Genomic DNA, 27,218 nt, shown 5'->3' on the forward strand with positions numbered 1-27,218 from the left:
CTGGAAATCCCAGCCTCCAGTCTTCCGGTCCCTCCGACTCTAGGTTGCTGCCAAATCACGGAGACAGCTTCGTTGCTAGTGACCCGGACTTTCTCCGCGGAGGGAAACATAAGATTCAGTGCCAGGATCCGGCCTCTGTTCCCATCCTCCGGAATCTGCAAAATGGCTACTTCTCCGGAAATGATGGGAGGATGGGGTGCAAGTCGAAAGATTAAGTTAATATTAGTGGACGACAAAAAGATGCCGTTTTTGTTTACTTTCGAGCATTTGGGTACAAGATTTGCAACTCTGATTTTTCCTATTCACTCCCCAACACCAGGGATGAGGTTACTGAAAAATGGGTATGTGTAAGGAGTTTATTTTTACCATTTGTTGCCTCACCCCTGAACTAAGGGCATCCCTTTTCCACTTTAATCTTCCTTCTGCTCTAACAGAAAAGCACTTAGCAGATAAATCTACAGAGCCAGAATTTTTTTCATTTGGCAGGTGCCTAAGAATTGGAAGGAACTAGAGTTAGTTGCTTTGGCCTTTTGGAGGCTTGCACTATGGTTAGCTGGGAAATACTTTCTTCCTGCTGTGAAAACACTAGCTAGAGAGGATGGACAGAAATCATGTTTTGCTGTAATCTGTCTTTGGCAGGATCCAGGTTGGAGTATATGACAAAGGCAGCAGACTAGGAGTGTCAACTAATAAATGGCAATAGGAATGATCATGGCAGAGCTGCAAGATTCTAGATATGAAAACGAGCAAACAATCTATTGTGCTCACCAGCCTATCCTCAGCAACTGCTGGTGTCTGATTAATTGCTTGGTGCTCAGAATGTGTCCTACGTGTGCTACTCACGTCACCTCTGTTGGTCTGTAAAGGGTTATTGAAAAAGTAAATGATATTAGATATAGAAAAATGCCCTGCATTTATTTAGTGCCTAACAAGTGTTTGTTGAATGTCTGAAAATGACAGCCCATTGTTCTTAGGTGCTTTTCCTCATCTCTCCTGGCCTTGATCTTGCCCAGCTGATCTGCTTCTCTCATCACTTTAGCCCTCACTCCCTCTACCAGCGGCCCAAATGACCCAAATAATCAACTATTTATTATGCATCTACTATGTTCCAAGACAAAGAGGATCAGCTGAGCCTGCATTGCAGAAGGGAAATTTCCTTTCAATATTTTTATAATGTATATCTATATTAATATAACCTAACACATAATCATACAAATATACATATTCATGCAGACATATTTATATATAGTCATACAGAGTTTTGGCATTGTCTTGAAAAAAATGGGATCATATATATTTTTCTACAACTTGTTTTTCTCACTCAATGATATTTATGGCAGAGTTTCTCTGTGAGATGTACATTGTCAAAGAGACAGTTTAAGGTTCGTTACCCCAATAAACCACATAAATATAATTACTTTCTGTGGGTACCATGATTATAGAGGTGAAAAGGGTTAGGAAATACAGCCCAATGGAAATCCCTGCAAATCAACAACTATACATATAACTGATTCTTTTTAACAATTGCAAAATAAGCATCCTTAAAGGACTTCAGGTGATTCTGATAGAGGTGATTTTCTGACCACACTTTAAGAACACTGATATAACGATATTCAGACATATGGTCCTTGAGTAAACTTATTCATTAGCTTTCATGAAATGTAGAATCACAGGACATAAGAGCTGAAAGGAACCTTAGCCTTGCTCTTGACAGATTGTCGTGGGGGAGACCCTGCTCGCTGCGCCATTTTTCAGGCAGGGCGGCCTGCGGGGTCTCTGCTCCGGCTCCCCACATAAGAACGCAGGATATGGCGAGGCCAAAAAGGAACACCCACGGAGCCATAGGTAGGGGAGACATACTAATATATTCTCACCGGTGGCACTATACTCTCACTGGAGGCTGGATCCACACTGTCTGCAACCAGCCATCCTAACTGCAATCTGCGCTTGCCAGCCCAGCCGCCATCTTCTTGCTAGCCCCCATTCTTTCTCTCTCTGCTAGCGTAGCCACAGCAGTTATATTAGTGGCCAATGGCTCACTGGTTACAGCTGACGGCCAACTAGCCACAGCTGATAGCCATCCCATCACAGTTGATGGCCATTTACTACCTGAGCCAGCACCTGTCTATGTGAGGCTGAGAGCTTGGAAACTACTTTCTGGGGCTCTGCCCCCACACAGATGAAGAACTGAGTTTAGACAGGTTAAGTAATTTGCCTCAGTCATGAAGAAAGAGAATAGAGGAAAAACAGAACTCAGGTCTCTTGACTCACGTTTCAGACATTAAATTGATAGATTTGGTTAGTAATATTTCATATAGCAAGAAGTGCGATGTGTACGGTAAAAAAAAATCATACAGGTGGCTTCAATTGTTGAAGTAGGTCATTTTCCAGGAGCTGCCTCCTAAATTTGAAAGAATAAAGAATCGAAACTAGTTTCTAGGTCCAGCTCTACCATAACCAACTGTGTGACCATAATCATATCAATTCACGTCTCTGACCCAAGTTTCCACATAGTCAGTCAACAACTATTTATTGAACACCCACTAAGTGGAAAACAATGTTTTAGATGTTGGGGATAAAACAGGAAACTAGATATAAGGGTAGAGTCCATTCCCAAGAAGCTTCCTAAAAGGTCTAATATGGCTAAATGATACCTTGGCGCCTTTGGACAGCTCTAACATTCTATTCCTCTGTGGTAGTGCTTACCACTCCCTAACTCTGTTTCTCCCCCTCCATCCAAGGTCTCTGGCCCCACTCCCCGCACAAGAACACAGGATATGATGAGGCCGAAAAGGAACACCAACGGAGCCACAGATAGGGGGTTCATACCACTGTAGTCTCGCTGGCAGCTGGGTTGGAGACACAGGAAGCCAGAGCCACACTATCCACAACCTGCCATCCACTTCTCTGCCAACCAACCCCACTTGCTAACTGCAATCCGCGTTTGTGGGCTCAGCCATGGCAGTTATATTAGTGGCTAATGGCTAACTGGTTACAGCTGATGGCCAACTAGTCACAGCTGATGGCCATCTACTACCTGAGCCAGCACCTTTCCACATGAGGCCCAGAGCCTAGAAACTGCTCTCTGGGACTCTGTCCCCACACTGCTTCTCCCTCAGTCTGACAAATTCAATTTGGGCAGGGGATATATTCAGCAGGGGCTGAATTCCACATTTTCTATACTAGCTAGGGTAGAGATGTTGGGAAAATGTATAGTTAGATGTTGGGAAAATGTATAGTTAGTTGTTGAGAAAAATGTATAATTAGAAATTTACATTTACCTTAAAAGGTTTATTGGACTTTGGGTTCACTGATGAGCTAAAATCCATCTAAGATCCCAGATTTGCTGCTGTGACTGTTGCTACTGATACCCACAACACCCCAACAGGAGCATACGTGGTCCTCTATTCTGCCACTGGCTACACTTCCAGGAGGTATTATAAGAGATGAGGGCGCTGTGTGGCAGTCCAAATAATTGTCCTGGAAAAATGTCCACAATCTAATCCTGGAACCTGTGAATGTTACCTTACATGTCAAAAGGGACTTTGCAAATGTGATTAAGGTTGAGGACTTTGAGATGGGGAGATTAGCCTGGATTATCCAGGTGGACCCAATGGAATCACATTAGTCCTCAATAGTGGAAAGCAGAAGAGTTGCTGCCTTTTAAGATGAAAGAAGGGGTTCATGAGCCAAGACATATGAGTGGCCTCTAGAAGCTGGGAACAGCCTTCCGCTGACAGCCAGCAAGAAAATGGAGACATCAGTTCACAACAGTGAGGAAGTAGATTCTGCTAACAACCTAAATGAACAAGGAAATGATTATCCCCAGAACCTCCAAAAATGAACCCAGCCCTGCTGACACCTTGATTTTAGCTTAATGATACCCATGCTGGACTTCTGACATATAGAACTGTAAGATAAATTCACACCACCACCCATTATCCAGCTTACTGCCTCCCGAGCTCACCACCTAAGCCAACTCCAACCCAGTCAGCTGTATCTAAAGTAATCACCTTTTCCCATGTGATTATGTGCTATTCAAGAAGCTGAATGACCTGAGTATCCTTCAGATAATTACATCATAGTGGTATTCTTTTTGAGTCATTGGATAAAAGTATTCTGTAGTACAGGAACACAATAAAAGTATCAAAAGTAGATGCATATTTTGAATCTCAGTTTACCTGTGAGTGTATATGGACATGCAGTCCCTTCTACAAAGAATGTCCTTCTCCCACTCAATTTCCACCTGTCAAAGTCCAATCAATCCTCCATGGCCAACTTCAAATAACATGTCCTGAATAAATCCTAATCCAAAGATATCTCTCCTTTCCTATAGTATCCAAAGAATTTGAATCTTTGTTATAGAATTCACGATACATCGTTTCCTACGGGTATAAAGTTATTCTGTAGTACATGCCCAACATATATGGCAGCACTCAATATTTGGAGTGAATAAATGTGTCTGTCTCTCCATGATGTGAGCTTCTGAAGACAGGGAGAAATTTCATCTATATTATTCACAGAGCTTAGCATAGCATTCTGCTCAAAGAAGGTGCTGCAGAAATAATTGTGTTTACTGCAAAGATTTCTTTGCTTATAAAAGGGATTGCCACGTAACATTTTTGGTCAGAGTAAGCCCAAATATAAGATTAAGAGCAAGCAATTTATTAGTCAATACAAACAGAATTGTGCAGCTGCTGTGATCAAATCTTCTGGACTGAAAATCTGAATTCTAAACATTGACTTTATAAAAAGACTATGGAAAAATTTCAAATGGTATAAGCCAGTGAGATGCAAGAACTAACAGTAGAGCTCATTTTATTTCCTAGAAGAGTGTGCATAAAAACATTATGGTGAAATTATCCTTATTTTGCAAGACAGAAAGACATTATTGCACACACATGTACATTATGTACATACACATATATGTATGTACACATACATTTTATTTTTAATTTTTTATTGGAGAATTTGGGGAACAGTGTGTTTTTTTCCCCAGGGCCCATCAGCTCAAAGTCAAGTAGTTGTCCTTCAATCTAGTTGTGGAGGGCACAGCTCAGCTCCAACTCCAGTCACCATTTTCAATCTTTAGTTGCAGGAGGTGCAGCCCACCATCCCATGCAGGAATTGAACCGGCAACCTTGTTGTTCAGAGCTCGCGTTCTAACCAATTGAGCCTTCTGGCCACCCCAGTACACCTAAATATTAAGGAGGCATTTATCAGTGATCATATTTAAAATACTATAAAAAATAAGAAAAAGTAAAATGGTATTATAGTAAAGTATATAAATCATATAGTAAATTGTATAGTATGTAACACTATAATATATATATATATATACTGTAAATTATATAATAGTAAAATAAAATAATAGTAAAATAAATGTAGTAAAATAAGTATTACAGTCCTATGACTATAGTGGATGCTGTGTGAAGAAATATAAGACAGACTACTGTTATTTTTAGCTAGGTACATTTTCAGAAAACTAATTTTGTTTTTTTATGCACCATAAATGATATAATCATACTTGATATTACCTAATATCTATGCAATTTCACATAAGTCTTCAAAGTAAGAACAGTTTGCAGTTCTTAAATTGCAAATTATGCATACATCTTCAGGGGACTCTTATAAAAGAGGAAATAATCACAGCAAGCTAACCCATTTTCTGATCTCCCCAAAGATATACCCCAAATCTGATATCAGGCCTTTAAAGAAAAGAAAGGTTACTTTCAGATTCTCCCTCTTCATTTTAATGCTGATAATTTAAAAAAAGAAATTAGATTTATTTAGAATGACTATTATTTTCCTTACCTTACAGGAGGAGAGAGGAGAGACCGCTAAAATATCTTAAATGTATGGCATTTGTCAGGTACTGAGATGCTGGAGGTTCAGCAGACATTTTCTCATATACGACATACCTCTGGGAGGTAAGTATTATTATCTTTATTTGACAAATGAGAAAATGGGAACTCAGAGAGGCAAAGTGAATCTGAAAGTTGTTTTCAGCATTATGAGAAATAGAGGCTTCAAATCTGGGGTTTTGTATGGGTTGTCATTTACATTCTATATTAGACTTTATTATATTGCCCACGGAGAGAATATCAGGTTGGGTTTTTTGGGATTTTTTTTTTTTTAGAGAAGTACTGTAATCTTGTTGGATACATATGCCCTTATAGCCGGATGTCCAACTGCCAGATGACTGGTGGGAAACAGCGACAGGATGTGGATAACTATATGCATAGTCTCTGGGTCTGAGAGCCAGTGCTCTCGCCCATCCCCATTGCATAACTTCTTTCATCTGACCAGTCCCTGGGGCAGCTGCCACAGTTGGTTTCCCTCCATTTGTGACTTCAGAAACTTTGATGGTTCTTCCTGCCTCTTGGCATGGTTTTAGGCTCTGGGGCTCAGGGAGGACATTGTTCCTGCCATTAACACCAGTATGGACCTGCTCAAACCTCAGATTCTCCAGAGGTCTTCGCCAAGGTACTGGGCTCTGCTGGGGAACAGGCCTTCCACAGGGAGGTTCTCATGATTTTAGTTTTTTACGATGCTTTGATGAGTCACAACTTTTCCTTTTGACCCTCTGTCGTACGGGAGACCCTGCTGACTGCGCCATGTGTCATGCGGGGCGGCCTGTAGGGTCTCTGCTCCCGCTCCCCACATAAGAACGCAGGATATGGTGAGGCCAAAAAGGAACACCCACGGAGCCATAGGTAGGGGAGTCATACCTCTATAGTCTCACTGGAGGCTGGATTCACACGACCTGCGACCTGCTGTCTGTTTTTCTGCCAACCGACCAACTCCATTCCCCAGTGCAGCCATGGCAGTTATATCAGTGGCCAATTGGCTAACCTGCTACAGAGGATGGCCAACTAGCCACAGCCTATGGCCATCTACTACCTGGGCCAGCACCCCTCCACATGAGGCTGAGAGCCTGGAAACTGCTCTCTGGGACTCTGTCCCCACACCCTCTGTTTAAATTTCCACAGCCCCTCTCTCATGGAACCTGGCACAACTTCCTCTGGGAGCTTGGTTACAAGACATTAGAAAACCACCATGCAGTGTTGCAAGCAAACTGTCCTTTCATCCCTGACCACACCATTATTCCTGGATCAAACCTGGGTATCTTGATGTCCTCCTACCTCAAAGCATCTTCCCTGGTCAAAGGATAGTTTCAAAGATCAAAACATAGACCTATTCCTATTCTTTGTTCTAAAAACGGCTTAGTCTGAGGACTGGACATTAGCTCTAACTTGTCATATCATTGACTTCTCCTGAAAGGCCATAAGGGCTCAGTAATATATAACCCATTCAAATAACAGGAGGTATGCAAATTAGTCTCCATTATATCATCCCAGAACTACAGAGGGTGCCAAAAAGAATGTGTATACACATTTTAAGAAAGGAAAAACCTGTATTAAAATTGTAATACTCAATATATACCAATAACAAAAGATGAATACAAGTCATGTGTATACATTTTTTTGGTACCCCCGGTATATATCCCATATTGAGCTATCGTTAAAGAAATTGGGAAACCTTATCATTCAGCTATTAATTTCAAATTTCCTCCTTTCTTTGGCTCCTGCAATTAACCTATAGTCTTTCCTTTCGACTCGACTCGTATCCAAGAAATTAGTTGCACCATCCTCTGTAAAACAAGAGAACTCTGCTTGTATCTTTACCAGCCATAGAAATTACTTTGTATTGGTAATACAAAAACTGGGTTCTGCCAAAAGCAGGACCTTGGGTGAAAGTGACAAGGAACTTGATACAAGTAATGTATTTGGGTGGTATTCCCAGGAAGCCAGAGTGAGGGGGAGGGAAGAACAAGAGGGGTAAATAAGGAAAGCCAATAAAGAAGGAATTGTTAAGCTGTTTACAATTGTGGATAATTGGTGCTCCAATCCCTGTGGGATCCTTTGAGGAACCAGGTAAAATGTTCCTTATAATTGTCCTTTGAAGGTAGGAAAGTCAGAGACACTTATCTACCAACTCCTGTCCCCCAGTGGTTGTATGGTGTTAATTACACACACACACACACACACACACACACACACACACACACACACACACACTGGCAGTAGAGTAGCTTCATGGAAACTCAGTGGACACTACTAGTGAGAAGCCATTAATGTACATGATTACAGCCTACTGTAGCTCAAGTTAGAACAAGTTAGAAGAGGAATGTGACCTGGGACACCAAGGGTATCTATCACACCTCTTGACACATCTCTGTCCCCACCAGGCTATATATCCTCTGAGGCACACACCACACCTTGATACCTAGCACAGCAGCTGGCATAAAGTAGAAGCTAAATGATTGTATGGATGGAGACATAGGTGGGTGGGTGGGTGGATGGATGGATGGATGGATGGATGGATGGATGGAGTTAAAACCAAAGAAATTTATTTCACATCAGATTTGCACTCACCTAACAGCTTTTCTAACCTCTCTTTGTTATTTGCTTTATTAATAGTGGTTTTTACCATACATTCTGAATTTTTGCCATATAATGCTGTATTTTATAACAGTACATAAAAGCTGTCATAAACATTTCTAAAAATATTTTTTAAGAACAATGAAATTTCTGTATAACAAAATAAAATTTAAAAATTACTTGCCTTCCCTTTGCTACTTTACACCCATTTTTCACCATAAAGGGCACAGGAAGATCAGCAATCATAAAGTAAGAACAGAAAACATCTACTTTGTCAGGCAAGTTTCTGAAAAAAGGAATCACATTTTCACAAGGGTATTAGACAAGTTTCCTGATTAAATTGTAGTTTGGTACACAAATGAATCTGAGAAATAAATTCCATGGAGATTAAGTGACATGAATTTTTTTTTTTTTTTTTGTGAAAGAGGATAGTTTATTAAAAGTAAAGAGTAAAGAGTCGCAGCTCTGGGAACGAGAGGGGGTCCCGACTGGGTTGCCCCGATGTGAAATTTTTTAAATTAATATTAACACAAAAATAATCAAGTCCAATAATTTCTAAATCAGTGGGGTCAGGGTCCCAGAGCATTAACTGAAGTTGAGAAGTTGAGAACTCAGACAGGTCTAACCATGTCAGGGTAGCTTGTAGACAGGCTCACCCGAGGACAAGTTTAAGAGGAGCAAGGAACATCATGAGAGGGACAGGGAGAGCCAGCCTCTCGGCCTGAGGCCCTGAAGCCATCAGGGAACAAAAACTCTTCCTTTATCCTCTCACAGGCAATGTGGCTGGTGGAGAAAGAGTTCAGCACCGGAGGTGGGAATCGGAGAGCCCAGCTTGTTCTGTGGGCAGGGGCTGAGGTCTGAGAGGGACGAGGCAGTGTGAAATGCATCCCTCTCAGCTGCCTTCTGGTCCAGCCCTCAGAAACTTCTGCCAAATTCCTAGGAAGGAAAAAGCTGTAATATAGAGGAAGCTAAATAAAGAGCTATTATCACTAGAAGCACAGCAAGGAACTGACAACAGCTTGGCCTCAGCCTCCTGTGAGGAAGAAATACCTCGCTTCAGAATCAAGAACCTTGCCAATGTTGAGAAGTGGAGAGAAGAGGTCAGGCTGGGCAACAGAGGGCAACATCATGGACTTCTAGGTGGAAGAAGAGGGAGGTCATGATAAAATGACCCACAGAGAAAAGTAGTGACATCACGAGGAGAGGGTGGAGGCGTGCAGACCACCAGCTATGAGGCAGAGCTGAGATTACAACCATACTTCATGCCTTCAGGATGGCAGAATCATAAGGGGCATCCTCTAATCCTCTCACCCTGTGACTGCCCATCTCCGGCCAAACCACACTGGCTGAAATAAGTTTCACTGATACTTACTAGACAACACTGATTTTTGTTCTTCCTCGTGTGCAAAGTTTCTGAAAACAACTTTGAGAAAACATGCACATGACACATAGTGTTCAATATTTCTTAGTATTTGAGAAGGTAAAGAAAATTATAACAAAACTTAGTTCTCTTGATGATTAAATTTAACTCACGTAAATACATGTGTTTTATTATATAAGCAATTGATATCTATTAAAAGAAAGGTCCTGGTGTGCTCCCTTCGGTAGCACATATACTAAAAAGAAAGGTCCTGGAGTGCCCTAGCAGCTTGCATAACTTAAAAAAAAAAAAAAGATTTTGGAATGACGTTCTGGTGCATCACCCCACCAAATAAACAAAAACATTATTTGAGAAAAATACTGAAAGACAAATGGTTAAATCAACAATGCTAAATCTGTGCAAGGATTATTATGTAACCATGAAAATTATGTTTTAAAAATAAGATATAACATGAAAGAAGAAGTGTAATAATGAATGGGAAAAGGTAAAATGTGTAAAGAGTAGAAGTACAACTTCATTTTTAAGACCTAAAATTAGAAAAGAAGATAGAGGAAACAATGGAATATTTTTCTTTTTCTACTTCAGTTTTCATTTATTTCATGACCATTAATTACTTTAACAACTTAAGTTCAGGAGAAAAAATATAGCTTAGTTTTGACTTAAAAAATATGTGTAAAAAAAAACCCCCAAATCTTCACATGGCTTAGAATTTTAAAAAAAAAAAATTGACTTTACAGGTCTAGAATAAACTGTTTTGAATCAAATAATTCTGCTCCTTAAATCACCTCTTTTCTCCTACGTGATCTAGAACAGACATGTGAAGAATTGGAGAGTGGTGTGCCTGGCAGTTATCTTGCTGAAAAGGATGCCATTGGTAAAAGTTTATTGATGGTAGAATAAACCCCTTAATATTGGCTCTTTCCCAAAATTTAATCACCCCTCTCAGTGCAAAACAAAACAAGGTTCAGAGTTTGAAATCCAGACTCCCTACATACCATCTTTTTCTTACTAGTATCATTTGCCCATTCATGTTTTAGGACTAAATATTGATACTGGCATTAATTATATTTTAAATGTGTAATTAATTTATTTTTGATCAACAGGTGTATGGAGGTATATAATGCTTCTGGAGGTGATCTATGTCATAACAAATATGAATGTCTTTGTCTAGGGTACAAGCTGACCACACCAGAAAGAGCAACCATGTGATTCAGGGCGGGGCTTTGAGTCACATGGTATCAATTGATCTGAAGACTGAGTTTAACCATGTGGGTAATCAGTCAATCAATCAATCAATCGATTATGCCTATGGAAATGAAGCACCAATAAAACCCTGAACACCAAAGCTCAGGTGATCGTCCCTGGTTGGCAAGAATCCATGCATATTGCCAAACATCAATGCTGGGAAGTTAATGGGTCATTACTCCGTGGGAGAAGACAATGAAAGTTTTGCATTTGGAACCCTCCCAAACTGTGTCCAATGTTTCTCTTCCTTTGGCTAATTTTAAGCTGTATCATTTCCCTGTAAGAAATCATAATCATTAAGTATAATAACTTTTAGTGAGTTATGAATCCTTCTAGTGAATTATCAGACCTGAGGGTGGTTTGGGGAACTTCCCAAACTTGCTGGTAGTGTCAGAGTGACATCAGTCTTGGGAAGTGCGCCCTGAAACTTTGCAGTTTAACTAACTCCAGGCATGTAGATAATATGTAAGCAAATTTGGCTCTAAGGCCAGAGTTTGTTAATCCTTGTTCTAGCTCATTAAAATATCTGTACAGCATAAGTATACATATAATTTGTTGTGGTGCATGTAGAACTCACAATTATGTCCAAACAAGCTGCAATATTCTACCAATCAAAATAGTCTTTCATTGTCAAAATTTGCAGATATTTGATATATACAGAATAATTGAACTGCAACATTTTTGTGACAAAATTGAAGCTGAAAACAAATACATATATTTGGTATGTGCACTTCCCTCTTTGCTGCCTGTCTTCAATTAGATTTTTTTTTTTAAATATTTGTGCCTTTGAAGAACTACAGTACTTTGTAAATCAACCAAAGCTTCGCACAGTGCTATTGTAGCAAGCAAATAATTCCCTCAGCTTGTGTTTAAGACTCAGAAGCATAATAGGAATCCTGACATAACAAAAGAAAAATCACAGAAAACACTGGGTTATTAACACTCTTAAGTTCACTAGAATTTTCCTAGGAAATGAGAGGAACTTGTATCTTTGGCCCATAACAAAGAGATGCCAAACACCATCTGTTTTTAACATATAAACATTTGTAACTATGTATGGTGTCAGATGGGTAGTAGAATCATTTCATAAGTTATATAAATGTCTAACCACTATACTGTATACCTGAAACTAATATAATATTGAATGTCAACTGTAATTGAAAATTTTAAAAAAAGAAAAGAAAAGAAAACATATAACCATTTGACTCCATGTCTTGGTGGTCAACATGTCCCTCCAATCTTATCAAGGAGACTATAGGGGAAAAAATAATATGGGAAGAAACAGGTTGCATTCATTGCAAATCTGTTTTTTATTTGTTATAAACTCAATTTTCTGTTCTTACCATATTCTGCTCAATATTAGACATTTTTGAGAAGGTGATAATCTCACTATTTTATAATGAACTATTAACCATGGATAATTTATTTCTTCAGTTGAATTTTCTATGGTAGTTATAAAGTACCACTGCTACAATTTAATTGCCAAGTTAGCCTAGCTGGCATGAATGACTCTTTTTATGTGACTGATATACTATAAGTAAAATATCTACTGGCTAGATAGCCAGTTCCATTTATATAATATCAGAATATGTCCCCGCCCTGAACCAATTTCCTCTTTTCGGAATATTCGTGGGGAAGCTGTCACATTGGCAATAATGTCCACTTGCACACATTTTATTGCCTGGCATGTGACAAATACCCTCTACTCAACCAGGATGTCTATTCAATTTTCTGACAACCACCACCAAGCTGACTTCAGGGGAGAGGGCAGAAAGGGGCAAAATTCACATTCCTACACTACTCTGTTTCAGCTGAAAATACAGGCTTATTCCTAATTCCCTACTACATGAATAACACTGGACTGTAGCACTTAAAATTTTACTGAAGGCTTGAAAATATCAAAGGGGAACATAAGGGAAAAAATGTAAAATGGAAATTTAGATATTGGTCCTAGAGTTAACCAGCCATTGCCTTGCACTGACTGAGGATCCACTGCAGCCATTTCCATTTTTAGCCCTTAGTTTGCCATGAGTAGCCAACGATTATGTATCATCCATGATTATGTATCTCCATCATGTCCTCCTTAACCAGATTCCAGTCCCACTACCACCAACTGAGAGACGAAGGAGGATGAAGTCCTCCTGTCCCCTAATCCAAGGGCACCTTTATTATTTCTCCAGGAAACTGACAACGGGGCTACCATTTTGTCCAGGAGAGATTTCCCCACCCTCACCCTCGGAGATCCTTTGGACCCCTATGCAAAGTAAACAAGTAGTTGACAGTACACTTTCCAAACTCCAGCTCATTCAGTTACAAGTGGAATCACAAGTGAGGCATTAACTGTCCCCTACACAGTAGGCTGAAACAATCCAGTGCAATTTCATTTCACAGTTTTTCTTTCAGTATTAAGAAAGGAAGAAATTAGACCTATGTGTCCTTTCTGGCATGGTGTTAGTCTCATGGTTTCCTGTGAGGAAATAACTGAATAAAAAGGCACTCGTCTCTCAAAAACAATTCTTTTTGAATTAGTAGAAAGATTTTCCCTCTAACTTTATAGTTGCCTCATTCTAGAAAGACAATTTAGATTGCTAAACAAAGTTTAATATCTCAATTAGAAACGACTATATTTGGTTCAGTGTGTCCATAAGAACAATTGCCAGGTTCTTGTTTGCAACAAAATGATTTTAAAAGTTCACCAAAGTAGCCACACCAAGAACAAAGAGAAGGGAGTTTCCAGGTTCAAGGACAAATTCCAATGTCCAAGAATGCAGAAACGGCTCACCATTATCTCAAATGGTTTTCCAGTTTCTACAATTTCCCTGAGGTAGTTATAAAGTACCACTGCTACAATTTAATTGCCAAGTTAGCCTAGCTGGCATGAATGACTCTTTTTATGTGACTGATATACTATAAGTAAAATATCTACTGGCTAGATAGCCAGTTCCATTTATATAATATCAGAATATGTCCCCGCCCTGAACCAATTTCCTCTTTTCGGAATATTCGTGGGGAAGCTGTCACATTGGCAATAATGTCCACTTGCACACATTTTATTGCCTGGCATGTGACAAATACCCTCTACTCAACCAGGATGTCTATTCAATTTTCTGACAACCACCACCAAGCTGACTTCAGGGGAGAGGGCAGAACGGGGCAAAATTCACATTCCTACACTACTCTGTTTCAGCTGAAAATACAGGCTTATTCCTAATTCCCTACTACATGAATAACACTGGACTGTAGCACTTAAAATTTTACTGAAGGCTTGAAAATATCAAAGGGGAACATAAGGGAAAAAATGTAAAATGGAAATTTAGATATTGGTCCTAGAGTTAACCAGCCATTGCCTTGCACTGACTGAGGATCCTCTGCAGCCATTTCCATTTTTAGCCCTTAGTTTGCCATGAGTAGCCAACGATTATGTATCATCCATGATTATCTATCTCCATCATGTCCTCCTTAACCAGATTCCAGTCCCACTACCACCAACTGAGAGACGAAGGAGGATGAAGTCCTCCTGTCCCCTAATCCAAGGGCACCTTTATTATTTCTCCAGGAAACTGACAACGGGGCTACCATTTTGTCCAGGAGAGATTTCCCCACCCTCACCCTCGGAGATCCTTTGGACCCCTATGCAAAGTAAACAAGTAGTTGACAGTACACTTTCCAAACTCCAGCTCATTCAGTTACAAGTGGAATCACAAGTGAGGCATTAACTGTCCCCTACACAGTAGGCTGAAACAATCCAGTGCAATTTCATTTCACAGTTTTTCTTTCAGTATTAAGAAAGGAAGAAATTAGACCTATGTGTCCTTTCTGGCATGGTGTTAGTCTCATGGTTTCCTGTGAGGAAATAACTGAATAAAAAGGCACTCGTCTCTCAAAAACAATTCTTTTTGAATTAGTAGAAAGATTTTCCCTCTAACTTTATAGTTGCCTCATTCTAGAAAGACAATTTAGATTGCTAAACAAAGTTTAATATCTCAATTAGAAACGACTATATTTGGTTCAGTGTGTCCATAAGAACAATTGCCAGGTTCTTGTTTGCAACAGAATGATTTTAAAAGTTCACCAAAGTAGCCACACCAAGAACAAAGAGAAGGGAGTTTCCAGGTTCAAGGACAAATTCCAATGTCCAAGAATGCAGAAACGGCTCACCATTATCTCAAATGGTTTTCCAGTTTCTACAATTTCCCTGAGGCACTGATTACACTGATGTGTGATTATAGTCCAGCTGAGTATTGAATGGTTGAATTCTGTGGTGATTTAGTTATCCAATATGTCAGTTAGTTCTTACAAAGTCCAGAAACCCCAGTAGTAGTTAGACACAATTTTATGTTTTTCTATTTCAAACAGTACTTCTTTCCTGACAATATTTAATTTATTGTGCTATAGAAATGCTCATAAACATACCTCTACCCTAGAGATGGCTAAAAATACAGGTATATTGATATTGTATGGATTATTCAAACAAAATATGTGTGAATAAAATAGGAGTATTATCAAGTAGAAACTATAGGGTATTAAGAGAGAAATTAGTATAAACTCTGTAAGGCTACCGTGTTTCCCTGAAAATAAGACCTAGCCAGACCATCAGCTCTAATGCATCTTTTGGAGCAAAAATTAAGACCCAGTCTTATATTATTTATTATATATAATAAATATATATATTTATAATATAATATAATATAATATAATATAATATAATATAATATATAAAATTATTATTAATTTTATATACTAAAATATAAAATTAATATAAGACCCAGTCTTATATTATATTTTTAATAAAATGAAGTTTATTAATCATGCTCAAAGGGTTCAAAAGCAGATTTGAGCTGACAGAAGAATAAATCAGTAAGTTGAGTAGAATGAATCAGACAATTGAGATTATCCAATTTGAGGACTAGAAAGAAAAAAAAGGAAAGAAAAATGAACAGATTCTAAGAGACATTCAGGACATCATGAAGCATACCAATATATGTATATGAAAGTCTCAGAAGGAGAAGAAAGAATGAAAGAGGCAGAGACAAAGAAATAATGCCCCCAAAACTAACCAAATTTGGTGGAAGACATTAATCTACACATTGAAGATGTGCAAGGAAGGATAAACTCAAAGGGATCCAAGCCTAGACAAATCATAAGCAAACTATCAAAAGACAAAGACAAACAGAGAATCCTGAAAGCAGCAGGAAAAGGACTCACAAGTACAAAGCCTACTCAATAAAATTTACAACTGACTTCTCATCAGAAACTATGAAGGCCAGAAAGCAATCAGGTGACATATTCAAAATACTTAAAGAAAAAGACTGTCAACCAACAATACTGTATTTGGCAAAACTGGTCTTCAAAACTGAGGAGAAATTCAGGCATTCCCAATTAAAAAAAAAACACAAACAGCAAATTTATCATTAGCAAGCTTGCTCTACAAGAAATACTATTTCCATGCTGAAATAAAAGGACTCTAGATAATAACTTGAATTTACCTGAAGAAATAAAGAACACCATAAAGGGAGCTATAGGTAAATATTATAAAATCATATATATTTTTGTTTAAAAGACAGTTGCATAAAGCAATAATTATAACATTGTGTTCATAAATTTATAATGTATAAACATATAATCTATAAGACAATAATAGCACAAAGGAGGGGGGTAGGAATGGAGCTATTCATATATTGAGGCAAAGCTTTTGTATAGTACTGAAATTAAGTAGCTATTGATCCATACTCAATTGTAAATTAAGATACTAATTATAATTTACTACAATTAGTATCTTAGTAGGCAACCACTAAGAAAATAATTCAAAATGATATAGTGAAAGAAATAAGGCATGAAATGATCCTCCTCATCAGTCATTGGGGAAATGTAACAAAAAGTCACAATGAGATGTTACTTCAGATCCACTAGGATGGGTATAATAAAAAAAACTGGACAAGTGTTGACAAAGATGTAGAGAAATTGGAACCCTCATGCATTGCTAGTGGGAATATAAAGTGGTGCAGCCACTTTAGAAAACATTGTGGCAGTTCCTCAAAGGACTAACCATGGGTTGTATAGAACGCAGAAATTCCACCGATAGGTATATACCAAAATTATTGAAAACACATATTCACACAAAAATTGTACATGAATGTTCATAGCAGCATTATACATAGTGATCAAAAGCAAGGAAACATTGAATATTGTTTGTGAAATTTTTTTCCATTACAAGCCCTAGGTATTACTTTATATGTGAAGCTATTCAACAACCTTGTGTAGAATTTAAGAAGTCAGTGAATGAGGGATGGAGAAACCAGAAGAAAAAAGGTCGACTGGAAGAAGGCAAAACAGGAGATGAATGACAACTGGTTAGGAAAAGTAAGTGAGGAGATAGAGAAGGAAAAAAAGAAAAAAAAGCCCAGATATTTCTTCATCGTGATGTCTGTGTCCCACAGTCTTTTCTTCCCTCCATGAAAAAGGATTTTATTACATATAAAAAGTGAAAACAGAATAAAAAGGATGAAGTCAACATGCTCAGTGGCTCCATGGCTGTTCTTACTCCATTACAGGTGTTATCTGAGACACACTCAGAATTTTTATTGAAATAAAAAAATCTAGTTGTCTGTGATAGATATGAAGTTTCTCTGTCCAGATCCCCCTTCGAGAAAGGACTTGATGCCCAGCAGCCAGTGGTCAGCCTCTAGCTATGAGCTTTTTCCAGAGAGCTGCTTTGCCAGAAGCCTCCCTCTTCCTGGGACAGCTTTGCATCTGGTGACTGAGTGAGGTAGGTTATAAAGTCTTGATCATTTTGGGTACTATTCTCCCAGAGTTCTGTGCCAGGTCAGATCAAGTTTTTGGACCTGCATAGTAGTTTCTATTCTCTTTGTCCTTTCCTGCATCTTTCCCTACTTTACACAAGTATTGTTCCTAATAAAACAACTTGCTTTCAAAGCTCTGCCTCACTGTTGGCTTCTAGAAAATCTGTGACACAATGATTTTCTTTTACCTTCCTGCATGAGGGAGGAGAGAGAAGGCCAATAATCCTCCTCTGTTCCACAAAGAAAATTCACAAGTATTTATGTCTTCTAGAAAAGACGGATGCCAATTTAAATATTTATTACTAGGGCAACACATTAAGTAAGACAACCAATTTATAACCTTTTAGGGATTAAGAATTGCTTTCAAGGCCATAGCAACAATCTAGAGTCCAGATGTCTAAATGCAGTTAGCAGCTGATGGAGTCAGCAAACTACTGCCCAGTCCAGCTTCCTGTTTTTGTAAATAAAATTTTATTGGAACTCAACTACACCATTCATTTGACTGCTTTTGTGCTACAGCAACAGAAGTGAGTAGTTGCAACAAAGGCCACATGGCTTGCAAGCCTCAAATATTTACTATAAGGCCCTTTAAGAAAAAGAAGATTCTTTTGATGGAAATAACTTCTGCAAGGACAGTTTTATAATGCAAAACACTATTTGCATCGTTTCTTTTCAGCTGCAGAGAGGAAACAGTTACAAGTAAAAGCTTCCAGTTTTAAAGGGCAAGCCATGGGATTCCATTAATTGGCACGCATGAGAAAAAATCAACATCAAGAAGCCCAAAACAATATGGAAAGAACAGGGCAAAACAGATAATTAACATAGGAGGGTATATTACTTTGAATCTATACCGGTCACAAGCTAAAAATATGAAAGGAGTTTTAGATGTCTCAGGGCCAAGTCTGAGAAGATCGGGTTTGGGAATAGAATGACAAAAAGGCAATTGACAGATTATGATTTGTTCTGTCATAAATTTTATCAAAAATCAAAATGAAATGTGAACAGCATAAACAAAAGACACATCCAAGTGAGCAAGACCTTCTGGTGACTTCTTTCTGATCCTCTTAGGGATATACCAAGGTGGAAACACAAGGTGGGGAATTCTTTGGGTCCAATGAGGCCCTGATGAAGGAACCCTAGGGAGAGTTAGCTCTCCCTGCCCAGAGAGCCACAGCAGTGCCTAGAACCAGTTTACATTATACCCAGACTCTATGCCTGGGTTCTCCAGGTTCTGAAATTCTTTTACCCTGTATTTATTTAAACCCTTCTCTTCTGCTCCTTTAACATAGGACCTACACATTTTCTTTCTTTCTTTTTCAACTTTTTATTTAAGTGTGCCCTTCCAAAGCCCATCAGCTCCAAGTCAAGTAGTCTCAATCTAGTTGTGGAGGGCGCAGCTCACAGTGGCCCATGTGGGGATTGAACTGGCAACCCTGGTGTTCAGAGCACCACGCTCTAACCAACTGAGCTAACCGGCCACCCACAAATTTTCAATGTATAGCCTGTTTAGGGTCTTTACCATGGCCAACTACCTTAGGAAGAGAAAAACAGGGCACACGACATTTTGAAATTTTTTTCCCAACCTGTTTCTTTCACTCAATTATTGTTCTTTTCAGGTCCCTCAGGCTCCTTTCCCCCACTAATTCATCTGTACTCTCTCAATTGCTCTTTACAGATGCAAGCAACAAAATAAATACATCACTCATTTATTAATTTCTTTTTTCAATTAATAGTTGTTGCAGACAAATTGCAGCTTGACATTTGGCATAAGACCTTTGAAATATTTTAAAATTATCCACATATCTGTTCCAACCAGCTTTTCTGTGCCTTCCAGTAAACAACTGAGCTTTTAGTTTGGGCAAAGCAGATTAAACAAGTGTGTTTTTTCTATGTAATAGGGTTACAAAATGTGTAGTCATTGATTTGACATGTGACCCAAACCTTTTGTCACATGTCACATTTCCCTGGCAGTGTTTCCTTTTGCTCTTTAGGAAAGTGTTTATCCACCATTTATAATGATCTTGCTTTTTAATGTTATACCTTCCTTTCTCAAAACCTATTTATAGACCACTAAATCAAGCTGTGATAAGACACCACTTCTTCATTCGATTCCAATTCTACATAATAATTTCCCATTTGAAACAACAATTATTTTATCAAGAAGAAACAGCTGCAAACACAGCAATTCCTCTGAACTACCATTAACACATGTTCCCTGCTGTCAAGCCAGATGTTGAGCTCTAAATACTGATCTTTCTGTTTAAACAAGTAGGAAGCCCTGAGATGAGTAGAAACTGGCTGCACTCTTCTGAGATGGGGATGCAGCCCTTCTTCCGGGCTCTCTGACACTAGAAACACTGCAAACATGCTTCCCATAACTCTTTGCCTTTTGCCTCTATTCTCCCTGGACTTCCTGGCCCAACTTCTTCATTAAATTCTCAGAAGCCAGTTGTATCATCTGAGTTCCACTGTGCACATCTGTCATTCCCGAGAATTATAGTGTTATAAAAAGTCAAAGAGAGTCAATTATTAATGCATGAGTGTTCCTAGCTTCTTTCCCAACCCCCACAAGCTAAGTAAAATTCTGGAGTTGTTGATTCTCTAGGTATTTTTCCACTTACCTTTCTGTTGGACCTTATTAGAGAGATGGGGGGAGGGGAAAGGAAGTCCAAAGCTGCTGATTGTGGTTGGGAGTTGACAGTAGCAGGAGAGAGTTTTCAGGAGCAGCTGCTTCCATGTGGAAAATATTGAGAATGGCAGAGGTGTAGACAGAGGATTTTTCAGTACATTAGCCATGCCTGCTAAAATTTATGAGAATGATGATTGTAAAATAGAAAGGAAACGTTTTGAACTGCGGGAGGCTGAAGAGAAATGGGTAGGAGTCTGAGGATGTTAATGTTGTCATCTTTTAAAGCAGGAAGTCATTAATGATATAGCCAATTGAAATGTGTTTGTGTAAAAAAGCACAGTGAATCCAGCCTTTTTAATATTTTCGAGTATTTAGAATTCTTCAGGAAATAATAAATCTTGTGGTAGAACAATATTTATTTGAAAGTCAACAATTCCTTCAGTTTCTTTCCATTTTTCTTTCTCTTATTAAATTCAAGTAAGATTAAGTTTAATATGTTTGGTATAAATAGCATGGTCCTATGTTTGTAAAAGCATTCTTTCTATTAAAAGAGCTACTTCTAAGTAAAAGAGTAATGGGGAGCAGGGTGAAGAAAGACTTCCACTATTTACATACTTTTGTATTTCAGTATTTTAAAAAATTGAAATGTATTCATGCATAACTGGTTAGGAAAATGTATACACCATTATTTAACGTTTTGAGCAAGGTTTTAGCTCAATGAGGAAGTGAAGGAAGGGTAGGTATCCTAGGAGGAGTGAATAGAATGAAAAAAACGGGACAAAAGACCGAAGTTCCCATATTTCCTCATCTATAAACTTTCCACCCATGCTCATCTATTGCCCCATTCTCTACTTCTCCCTCGTGCTTCACCACAGCCTGTAGTTATTTCTAATATAGAAGCCATAACAACTTGTAAACAAGCCCTCACTTGTTTACAATTGTGTCTCCTCCAAGCAGTCTGTAAACTACTTGAAGACAAAGGCCTTATCCTATTTGCTTTTGTAACCCTAGGTCCTGGGTAAGTGCCTGGAAAAGATCAGGTGGGCATCCGGGTGTTTAACGAATGAGCAAATGAATGAATGCATAGAAGGACGTAGGATCTCCACCCAGGTAAGTTTGGTTGTGAAAGTACAAAATAATTCCAACGTAAGACATTTCTTTTCTCTTTGTGTTGGTTAATGATAAATGATAAATAGCACAGGTTTCAACAATTTGAGTGACAAAATATTCTGGGCTAACTCTAGCCAAAAGCTCTGTAATATTCAGCCACAGAAACTCAAAAAGAGCGACAATCTAATGAAAACTCAAATATGACATTAAACATGAGCACGCTCTGGCATACTTAATACAAAGTATGGACTTGTGAATTATACACAGCTTTTAATGTGATTTTCACATCATTTATTGCTGCTTCCACCACTCCATTATGTTGAGAATGTCCTCTAAATTGTACTTAGATGTTCTCAAAGCTATTCTGAAATTGTAGTAAAAACGCTTTAATATTAAACATCTGAAATTTTATTTTCTCAAAGTATTTTTTGCTCACTTAATTAGTTTAACCAATGGAGCTAATTACCAGTTGGTTTTCATTATAAGCTTGGTAATTATCGTCCCGAAGTTTTCCTCCCAGGCACATGGCTTGTGCTGTTTCCATTATTCATTTCCCAACACCCTTTGAGATAAATTCACTGATGATTTACATCTGGAAACCCCTATGTTCTCTTTGACAGATGATAGTTTCCTAATCACTAAACCTCACCTCAGAAAGATCTTTACTGGCTGCTGTGCTCTCTCTTACTCCATACTTCTCTAAAAGCTGTTATCACCATAATGGGGTAAGTTTATGTAGTGTGCTATTAAGTGAAAAAAAAAAAAAAAACAGGCATAAGATTTGCATGTTAAGATGGGAAAATACAGAGCATTTCTACCTCTCATAATTGTGAAAACTTTGTGGCATGGGAAGATGAAATTTTAGGGTTTGGTGTTGTAGTCAAGGTAAGCCAGCATGTTTTGGTTGTTGGCAATTTATGGGACAATCTAGATATGGGCTTGCCTCTCACCTTGGCTCTTTATCTGGGAGTATTCAGGCAATGGGAAGACTGGGTTAAAATGATATGTGTGTCCACATGAGAATTATTTCTACTTGAAAACTTGTTCACTGATTTTGAATTTAGATTTTGTTTTAGAAGTGAGTTTTGGGAAATTTTCCCCTAGGGTCAGTTTCAGGACAGACATGGGGTCAGGTGGGGTAGGAGCAGCTGGTCAGCTCGAGGTAACCCCAGGTGGGCAAGACCCCACGATATTGCATATGAGTATAAATCCTTTGTGAAGATTTTTATCTAGTCGGCCCTTTTACAAGAAGGGAAAGTAGAAAAAGTATTTTTACTCCAGCCGGGAGAAACCAGCTCTTGGCAAGACTGAGCAGTTCAATCTTTCTTCTTCAATAAGGTCTATTCCAATCATAGTCAGTCTTTTTTCCTTCTTTGATGCACAGTAGTGCACTCCAATACAAGTTTTTGCAGTCAGGACTCACTACATAATTTGCCAGTCCCAGTGCAAAATGAAAGTGCAGGGCCCCTTATCTAAATATTATTAAGAATTTCAAGACAGCAACAGCAAAGCATTAAACCAAACTTGGATCCTTCTAAGCTTGGGGCCCTGTGTAGCTGCATGGTTGCACACCCATGAAGCTGATCCCATCTGTAATGATGGAGCCATTTTGTATTCACTGTTGAATATGGCAGCCATGAGACATATATGGCTTTTGTACACTAATGTAATATGGCTAATGCAATCACGGAACTAGATTTTATTTAATTAATTTTAGTTTAAATAGCTAAATATGGTTCATGGCTACCATATACAACAGTGCAGCACCTAATAATTATAAATTATTTTTGACACATTACACAATCTCATTGGTATTTAGATTTTGTCATCTGTAAAATGGATGTAATAATAGTACCTACCTCCCAGGGTTATTTTGAAAATTAAATGAATCAACTTATCTAAAGCTCTTATAATAGTACCTGATATATAATAATTGCTAACTTTAACACTATGTACTATTATTAACATAACCCAATATATTTTTCAAGTATTTGCTCACCTGGAGTAAATCCAACAGATCATAGCAATCCTATTACCCTTGTCAAAGACTGGTTCAGCCACGGCATACGCTGAGATCTGCTAAGGTTTGGGGGAAAGGTTTTGAGAATCTCAGTAATTGTAAATAATTCAAACAATATAGAATTAAATAAAGTAAGAAGTAAAAGTGCCTAGAAAGTAACACCACCCAGCTCCCTCAAGACACACAATTAGTATTTTACCTTTTAATATATATAAGGTCGCCAGATAAAACACAGGATGCACCATTAAATTTGCATTTCAAAGAAACAACAAAAAATCTTTTAGTATAAGTACGTCCTAAATATTGCATGGGACATACTTATACTAAAAAGTTATTCACCAATGATCTGAAATTCAATTTTAATCTCGTGATTGTGTTTTTATTTACTAAATTTGGTAAGCCTAGATATATGACTTCCTAAACAAATTATAATGTCATTTCTCTGAACTCAGCCAGACTGTGCTAATTCATAACCCATGTAAAATTTGACAGGCAAATTATGAATACATTCTCCCTAATGTAGTGCTGTGCCAAGAGCAGGGACCGGGAGTTCGAGTGCAAGGCACTTACCTCTCTGGGCCTCAGGAAGTGTGCTTCTATTAATAAAATGGATGTTGGATCAGATTGCCCCAGAGGTTATAGGATATTGGTTAGGAGCACAGACAAAAGAATCAGACTTTATAGGTTGGAATCCTAACTGTTACCACCTGGGTGACCGTGAGCAAAGAGCTTAATCTCCAGATGCTTTGGTTTCTTCATCTGTAAGAAGGGGAATAATTATAATCTATACTTCTTAGATAGCTGTGAAAATTAAATGAGTTAACATACTTAACATTCTTAGAACAGAGGCTGGCACATAGTAAGTGCTTCATAAATGTTAGCTCTCATTATTATTCCAGCTCTGGCTTTCATTGCTTCTATGATCTTGAACAACCTTGCTGAGACTCAGGTAGGGAAAATGATCTAGGTAGGGAAAATGCTGCGAAGAGAAACACTGGTGTGAAGCACGAATAAACTCTTAAATTATGTATTTGCCTAGAAATGAATTTAATTGAGGGTATTTTAGAAATTACATGAAAAACATTTGTTTTGAAATTATAGTCTAAAGTATTGCTACTGAAAATAGAGATAGCTAGACATTATTGGCAGCCAGTCTTGCCATTGATCTCAATATGCCAATTTTCATCAGAACCTGCTCTTCCACCCAGAAAATGGACACAGTTTGTGATCCAAGTTATTGCACAGAAGGATGATTAATCCTCAGTGATGGAAGGAACTATACAAATAAATATATTTAAAGAATAGTGTTTATAAGGTCTATTTTTCTAGCTAGAAAAAAATAGCTACAAGTCATTGATTTAACCCTGGAGGGTGGGGTGGGAATCAGATGTCAAGATTCAAAGATTATTGTGTAATCAGTAATTTGGAGAGGCTTGTAGCCTTTTGTTTCGTTTTCAAAGCTCAGATCCAAAGGCTAAAAATTCAGTTTTTATTTTCTCTTTATGTCAGTTGGTGCATTTTCTGTAGAGGTTCAATTTGTTGCCAGAGAGAATCATCACTAATTTGAATAATTATATACTGAACTGTAGGGTAGAACTAAAATTGGGGTTGATTGAAAGGGTTGGAAACAGAGCAAACGCCTTCCTGCCATAGAATTACAGTTTCCCAGCAAAACATGGCCATAGAAGCAAGCATTTCCAATGAGTTAAATAAATTTGTTTAGTAGGAAAATGGCAAAAAACTTCAACAACAGCTCAACTACACTCATAATAGGAGAAGAGTGAATTAAAACTACACCAAGATATCATTTCAAAAATCTATCAGATTGATAAAATTCTAAAATTTTGACAACACCCTCTGTTGGCAAGGTTATGGGGAAACAAACCCTCTCATCCATGTTGATGGGAGTATAAACTGGTACACACACCAGGAGAAAAATTCAACAAAATCTATGAAAATTACAAATTAAAAGTGCATATGACTTTTGACCCACCAATTCCACTTCTGGGATTTTATCCTGTAAAAATACCTATACTGATATGAAATGATACGTACTAAGTTATTTTTTAAAACTCCATTACAATTCACGTACCATAAAATTCACCATTTTAGAGAGTATAATTCAGTGATTTTTAGTGTATTCACAAGTTTATGCAACCATTAGCACTATTTCCAGAACATTGTTACCACCCCTAAGATAACCCCGTACCCATTAGCAGTCATTTCCCACTCCTCCCACCCGTCTCACCCCCAGTCCCTCACAACCACTAATCTACTTTCTTTCTCTATGAATTTGCCTATTCTGCACATTTCATATAAACGGAATCATACAATAGGTGGCCTTTTATATCTGGCTTCTTTCTTTTAGTATGTTTTCAAGATTCATCCATGTTGTACTATGTATCAGTGCTTCATCATTTTTATGGCTGAATAGTATTCCATTTTATGGACATACCACATTTTGATTATCCAGTCATCAGGTGAGGGACATTTAGGTTGTTTCCATTTTTGCACTATTATGAATAAAACTTGATGAAGATTTGTGTACAAGTTTTCGTGTGATCATATGTTTTCAGTTCTCTTGGTTATAGCCTGGGGGTAGAATGGCTTGGGAATATGGTAACTTTATGTATAACTAAAAGGTTATTTCTTGCAGCATTATTTGTAAAAGTAAAAACACACTGGAACAACCAATGTGTTTATCAATAGAGAACTGGTTAAATTATGCCACATTCACATGATGGAATGCTGTGCAGCTTTAAAAACAAGAGAACAATCTCTATGCACTAGTAAGAAACATTTTTTTAAATTTTAGCGGTTAGGAAACTATCATCTGTCAAAGAAAACATAGGGATTTCCAGATGTAAATCATCAGTGAATTTAAAGACATGTTAACTTAAAAAAACAAGGTACAAAAGAGTTTGTTTCCTATCTTAGCTTTTGCATACGCTCAACATAAAGGAACCATGAAAGGATGCACACAAAAAACTGAGAGAATTAGAGGACAAAAGGGCAAGGAGTGAGTACATTACCTTTAATATATATCTTTTAATATTGTTTTGATTTTTGAACCAGGAGAATGTATTACCCATTCAAATTCAGATTAAAACATTTTTGTAGAACCTGCAGTGATGAGAGTTACCATTTGTTTGGATGGCTCCAAGCCATGGCTGATCTGGAAGTACCCCACAGTATCCCACATTAAGAGGGTATATTTTAAGAAGGCAACTAAATAATGTTTTATAGTTATGAATATAGTTTACACATAATCAAATTCAAATTTATTTAGCAAAGGATAAGTCCATAACGAAAATATGTGACACTGAAGAGTAAATAGTAGCATCTAACAAAGTTTAGGAATACAGAACATCAACATTAGAATGTCTGGTAGTGCTTGCTAAAAACAAAGACCCTCTCAGACTCTCTAGATCTTAGACCCAGGATTCTGGTTTTTTTTTTAAAGAGGGCACAGCTCAAAGTGGCCCATGCGGAGATCGAACCGGCAATCTTGGTGTTAGAAGCAATGCACTCTAACCAACTGAGCTAACCGGCTACCCAGGATTCTGCATTTTAAAGAAGTCTTCAGGTT

The 27,218-nt window shown here is 38.0% G+C and overlaps 1 long non-coding RNA gene across 2 annotated transcripts; it reads left to right on the top strand.

Annotated features, from left to right (window-relative positions):
* The first annotated feature begins 130 nt into the window (after positions 1 to 130).
* Positions 131 to 22,334, top strand: LOC141570690 (uncharacterized). Of its 2 annotated transcripts, XR_012495073.1 has the most exons (5): positions 137 to 341; positions 5,822 to 5,930; positions 17,705 to 17,836; positions 21,511 to 21,609; positions 22,230 to 22,334. It is a non-coding gene; the product is annotated as an uncharacterized LOC141570690 (long non-coding RNA). The 2 variants fall into 2 exon arrangements; XR_012495074.1 differs by lacking the exon at positions 17,705 to 17,836 and having other exon boundaries at positions 131 to 341.
* The last annotated feature ends 4,884 nt before the right edge of the window (positions 22,335 to 27,218 follow it).

This window comes from Rhinolophus sinicus, linkage group LG03 (genome assembly GCF_036562045.2).
Source record: "Rhinolophus sinicus isolate RSC01 linkage group LG03, ASM3656204v1, whole genome shotgun sequence".
In the NCBI taxonomy this organism is placed as follows: Eukaryota; Metazoa; Chordata; class Mammalia; order Chiroptera; family Rhinolophidae; genus Rhinolophus; species Rhinolophus sinicus.